The 5,519-nt window shown below is 38.6% G+C and overlaps 1 long non-coding RNA gene across 2 annotated transcripts in view; it reads left to right on the forward strand.

Annotated features, from left to right (window-relative positions):
- The first annotated feature begins 518 nt into the window (after nucleotides 1-518).
- Nucleotides 519-5,519, forward strand: part of LOC149131496 (uncharacterized) — a 110,004-nt gene continuing 105,003 nt past the window's right edge. The window contains exons 1-2 of one of the 2 annotated variants that reach the window (XR_016237756.1): nucleotides 519-750; nucleotides 3,891-3,993. This is a non-coding gene — a long non-coding RNA (uncharacterized LOC149131496). The remainder of the gene's footprint in view (nucleotides 751-3,890; nucleotides 3,994-5,519) is intronic. The other variant, XR_016237755.1, reaches the window with a different exon arrangement.

Below are 5,519 nucleotides of genomic sequence, written 5' to 3' on the forward strand. Positions count from 1 at the left end.
GAGATAAACATGTATATAAATGTATATTTATATCATATATATGTATACAAACACAAAAATAGATAATCACACAAGTGTGTAGGTGTATTTTTTGTTTCCAAATTCTTGTTTGATATTTCGAAAATTGACTCTTGAAAATTAATATGCCAAAACAGAGATTAATACACATACATACATGCATACATGCATACATACATACATACATGTACATGCTTATTTAAATATTTACACAAGAACACCGATATGCACACGTATGAATTTATTCTTTTGTATATGCACTCACACACACACACATATATATATTTATATGTATATATATATTTATACATAGTCAGTTGAGGTGTGCTCTGTTAAGAACGTATAAGAGTACAAATAGAACTCGTTCACCCTTAGAATTCCCAAATAGCCGGTAGTATTCTTATGGTATGCTACCAATTCTAGTCTGAGGTATTCCTCGCGTGTGAAAATAAAAGGTAAGAGTAAAAGTAAAAAGTAAAATGTAATCCGCGTAATGATACAGTTTGGAATGTGCAGAATAACATTTGAAACTTAATAAATAAGCAGGCAACGTGCACATGTCAGCTCATGTCGAACGTGATAAGGCAATCATACCGAGCGAATTGAAACCGTCAGCGTTTGTTAGTTTCAAAGAAGAAGCCATAGATGTTGCAGCATGAAAATCTAAATTTTGCTTACGGAGACAGCAACTGAGTATCGCCTGAAGAGATACATATAGATCTTCTTATACAGGTAAATCGTTACATAATTTAATTTAAACTTAACTTTAAATCCTGTATATACGAGGATCTGTATGTAGCGAAACATTTGCAGCCATTAAAAAGCTGCCTAACCATATTTACTCTTCCTTTTGATTCTTTTACTTTTTACTTTATTTGTGCACTCCCAGGCATGCAAGGTATGGCCTGTGATTTTGTATCCAAATTATCGGAAAATTAGATAAAATAGTTACTTTTGTTTAAAAAAAAGAAATCCGTCCCGGTGTTTACGAAATATTCTGCCTCCCCTTCCCCTCTCTCAGTGACTCATACTTCTGCTTTGAGAAGACCACATGACACCCCCTCTCCGTCTCTTTGTTAGTGTAGAATTGTTGCAATCTCTGTTGTTGAGAACGATCGTGTTTTTGTGAGCTCCTAGTGAGTTATATTAATTTTGCCTCTTGCAGGATTTTCTTGTTGTTGGAAAGTTGTTTAACGACTTGGATAGTGTTATTGTGATTAATTCCTTGTTGCCTTCCCCCACGGCGGAAGGATTTTGTGTAAACTTTATTTAATTACCTCGTGGTAGAGGAATAATTTTGACTGCCGTTATGGCGTCAACTGCTGAAGCAGTAACGATGAACTATGCCGCCGCTGTTGGTCAACAGCAAGAAATTATAAATTTTAAAAAAGCAGATATACAGATGCTTTTTGAGAAAATTACAGAGTGCAACGGGGAAAGTAAATTCTCCACACCACCTGAAATTACCAACGTTAAAAAGGAGAGGATCATTATTTATAAAACCTTTTGTATGAAAAATAAGTTGGTTACTCGCTTCGAGGAGGAAGCTATTGAAGAGTGCCACGGGTCTTCTTGACTCGCGGTAGTAAGTATGCGACGGTTGAAGCAAGGTTCGAATCGGTGGAAAAAGCGAAGGAATATTCTGCTCGGACCTTGCAGAATGAAAAAATGGCATTGTTGCCATTATATCTAGGACGCAGAACGTCCCGGATAAAAATAACAAATATCCAACCTGATATCGAGGTAGCATAGGTTATTGCTATGCTCCTTTTCAATAGAGAGGAAAAGCTGGAGGTTATCCAGGTTTAAAGAAGTGTCTCCCAGAACTGGAAGGGACAATCCCTGGAAATCCGGGTACAGGCAACCCCTACGGATTTAGAAGAGCTTCAAGACAGACTGGTAATTGCGGAGGAGTCAGCCCTAATCATTAACGTGGAAGGGAGGAAACCTTGGTGCTACCGGTACGGAAGCAAAGGACACCAGAGGTCCGAGTGCGGGAAAGAAAAAGCGGCAAAAGTGGCAGCCCCGGCCAAGGAGGCCAGTACCAAAGGGTCGACCACAAACACTGACACCAATAATGAGAAGGTGGTAGCTTCGGCCAAGGAGGCCATTACCAAGAAGTCTACCACCAGTAGCAGTAAAAAAGTGGAAGAGGTGGTATCCCCCGCCAAGGAGGCCATTACCCAGAGGGCTACTACTAGTAAAAGCATACCTAGCGTGGAAGAGGTGATAGTCCCGGCCATGGAGGCCATTACCAGTAGTGATGAAGAAGTAGCTCAGGAGGAGTTCCAGACGGTCTCCCGGAAAAGACCAAAAGTACTAACTCCGGAGAAGGATAAACCCCTCCCAAAAAGGGAAAAGAAACTCCCAAAGTCGGCCAGAAAGGCCACAGCGGGGGAAAAAAATAAAGGAAATCAAAGAGGCGGGCTGGTATAGGCCAGTAATGTTGTTTGAAAAGAAAGGCCCAGAAATGGTGACAGTAGTGTTTAGAAACACTAACACTTACTTGGCGGGTGTGATTGTGCCCCACCAACAAACAAAGATCTTCCGAAGTCAGGTCGAAGAGGGACCGCTTACTTACGGAAGAATCGCTAGGACACTATATATGGATATGAAAAAGCTACACCCAAAAGACATTGTGGAGCTGGGGTCACTCCCAAAACTAGTCAATCCGCCGGTTGAACCAAGCCTGGAAGAGGGTGGCGAGATTAAATTGGTCACCCTTAGGCATATACCTCTGTGAAGGTAAGCTGCATTTTTACCGTCCTTTTTTCTTTTGAGAGATGGCTACACTCAGTATAGGCTGTTTAAATGTACGTGGCCTGGGTTCGAAGTGGAAGCAGGTTTGTTTGCTCAACGACCTCAGGTCACATAGAATAGATGTGATGGTCGCTACAGAGACCAAGTTGGACAAGCTGCAGTCCTTCTCGTCCCTCCTGAATGGCTATGAGAAAGTCATGTCTCTTAGCCAAACCGGTGGATGGGGAGGGGTCGTAGTTGTGCTCGGGAAAAACTTGGATCTGCAGAAACGTATATTTTTTGCTGACCCAGAAGGCAAACTGGTCGTTCTGGATCTGGCATTTGGTGGTGAAGTTTTCATAGCTAGCCTTTTCGATAGGACTTTCGGGCCGGGGTACCTGGATGATTTCCAGAAATCCCTCGCTTGGTTGATCTCTCGAGGGGCTTTACCAGTTCGAGAGAGGCAGTCACAGCATGGGTTTGGCGCCCCTCCTACTTGGCAGGGCCGCATGCGGGACAGTGAAATTGTTCAACATGCATTTGTGGAGTGCGAGGAAATAAAGGGGCTGATTGCCTATGTCGAACGGCTGATGTCGGAAACAGAAAGAGTACGGCTGTCGGCTGAGTCGGTTACAAAAGTTGTACCACCTTCCTCCTTTAACAGGGAACGTAAGGTAAGTTTCTACTGCGTAGTGGCCATGCTGAAAGATACAGTATGAACGACGCGTGGAAGAGGAATTCATTCATCTCTGGACGCGGGCTGATTAGTTTTTTTTTAACTAACAATCTGCGGAGTAAGATCCGTCTGGAGAGGAAGTCCCTGTTTCAAGATATGTTTCAGAAAAGATGGTTGCCTGTAGTAAGAATGATGCGAGTGGAAGGTGTCGAGGTGGTGTAGCCGGTTCTGGGAAAAAAAGGAAACAAATGAAATTAATAAAAAATAATAGGAAAAAAATTGATTAGAACCCCGCATTGAGTTATAACAAAAAGTGATTTGTTTTTCGACTTCTTTCTTCGATTTTATTATATATTTTCTATTTATATAATTTTTTATTAAAAAAAACCGTCACATTGTAACAAACGCTATATGTTGTGGTGTCCATGTTCGTCCCCTCTATGTTCGTCTTTTATAGCCAATAAAGAAATTGTTGCTAGCCTCGTTCCACTTTCTGACCCGAACAAGGTCAGTCCCATAATTCCTGAGTTAGCCAGCTGAAATGGCGGAACAACCTGGCGGTAAGTTTGAATACTTTTTTTTATCCAAAACATCTGTTTGCACTATTATATTTTTGGAGTGTTCTGAAAACAAAAATATTATCTATGCTATATTTCTTATTTCAGAAGTAGCTAATTAATCTTAAATTAATTTAACTAACGTTATTTTTCCGTTTTGTATAAGTATTATTTTTTTCGGATTCCTACCTTTAACAGAGATTCCGAATATGCAAAAATATTAACAGAATCCAATTTCATCTTTATTACATTTCACTTATGATTTTTAAACTTTTTTAGGCAGAGTGAGGATGGGAAAGTACTGACGTTTCGAAGAGAGAATAATACAAACAATACACTTATTTCAGGCTCATCTCTTCAGAGCCATTTTTTATTCCCTGCTTATTCTAGGTCATACGGGGGTGACTGCATATTCAGAATCTCCCATATGTAAATACTAGGAATACTAGAAATTCATTGCATGCCCAACCCCGGAAGTCACCGCACACCACTGATAGATATAAATATATATATATGTCATACCGGCCATGACGAAGGGAAATAGCCCTGAAACTCGAGTCGCCTTTATATATATATATTTATATTTATATATTAATATATTTGATCCTTTATATTGAACACTCAAAATTTCATCTACATTCAATACTTTCTTTCATGGTGCCATCCATTTTTATTTTATTTTATTTTATATTGTATATTGTATATCATATTATATATTGTATATTCCATATTCTATACCCCACATTAGTTCTGCAGGAATATAAATAAAACATAAAAAACAGACAGTGTTGGAACTCTTTTAAGCAAAATAATATATACATATATATATATATATATAGATATACACACAAACATACATATAGATATATGCAGATACATTTACTATTTTATGTTGGAGAGTGTAGGCTTGAAACGTAAAAGAGCTTCTCCCCTTCCCGATCGTCAAACTGATACTCTTCCTTGTTGTTCATAAAACTTGACTGCGGCCATGCTGGAGCACCGCCTTTAGTCGAGCAAATCGACACCAGGACTTATTCTTTGTAAGCCTAATACTTATTCTATTGGTCGCTTTTGCCAAACCGCTAAGTTACGGGGACGTAAACACACCAGCATCGGTTGTCAAGCGATGTTGGGGGGACAGACACAGACACACATATATATACATATATACATGGGTTTCTTTCAGTTTCCATCTACCAAATGCACTCACAATGATTTGGTCGGCCAGAGGCCATAGTAGAAGACACTTGCCCAAGGTGCCACGCAGTGGGATTGAACCCGGAACCATGTGGTTTGTAAGCAAGCTACTTACTACACAACCACTCATATATATATATATATATATATATATATATATATATATATATATATATATATAGATGTATATATATATATAGATGTATATATATATATATATAGATGTATGTATATATATATATATATAGATGTATATATATATATATATAGATGTATATATATAATATATATATATATGTATATATATATATATATATATATATAGATGTATA

Source organism: Octopus bimaculoides, chromosome 21 (genome assembly GCF_046866305.1).
Source record: "Octopus bimaculoides isolate indiv1 chromosome 21, ASM4686630v1, whole genome shotgun sequence".
NCBI lineage: Eukaryota > Metazoa > Mollusca > Cephalopoda > Octopoda > Octopodidae > Octopus > Octopus bimaculoides.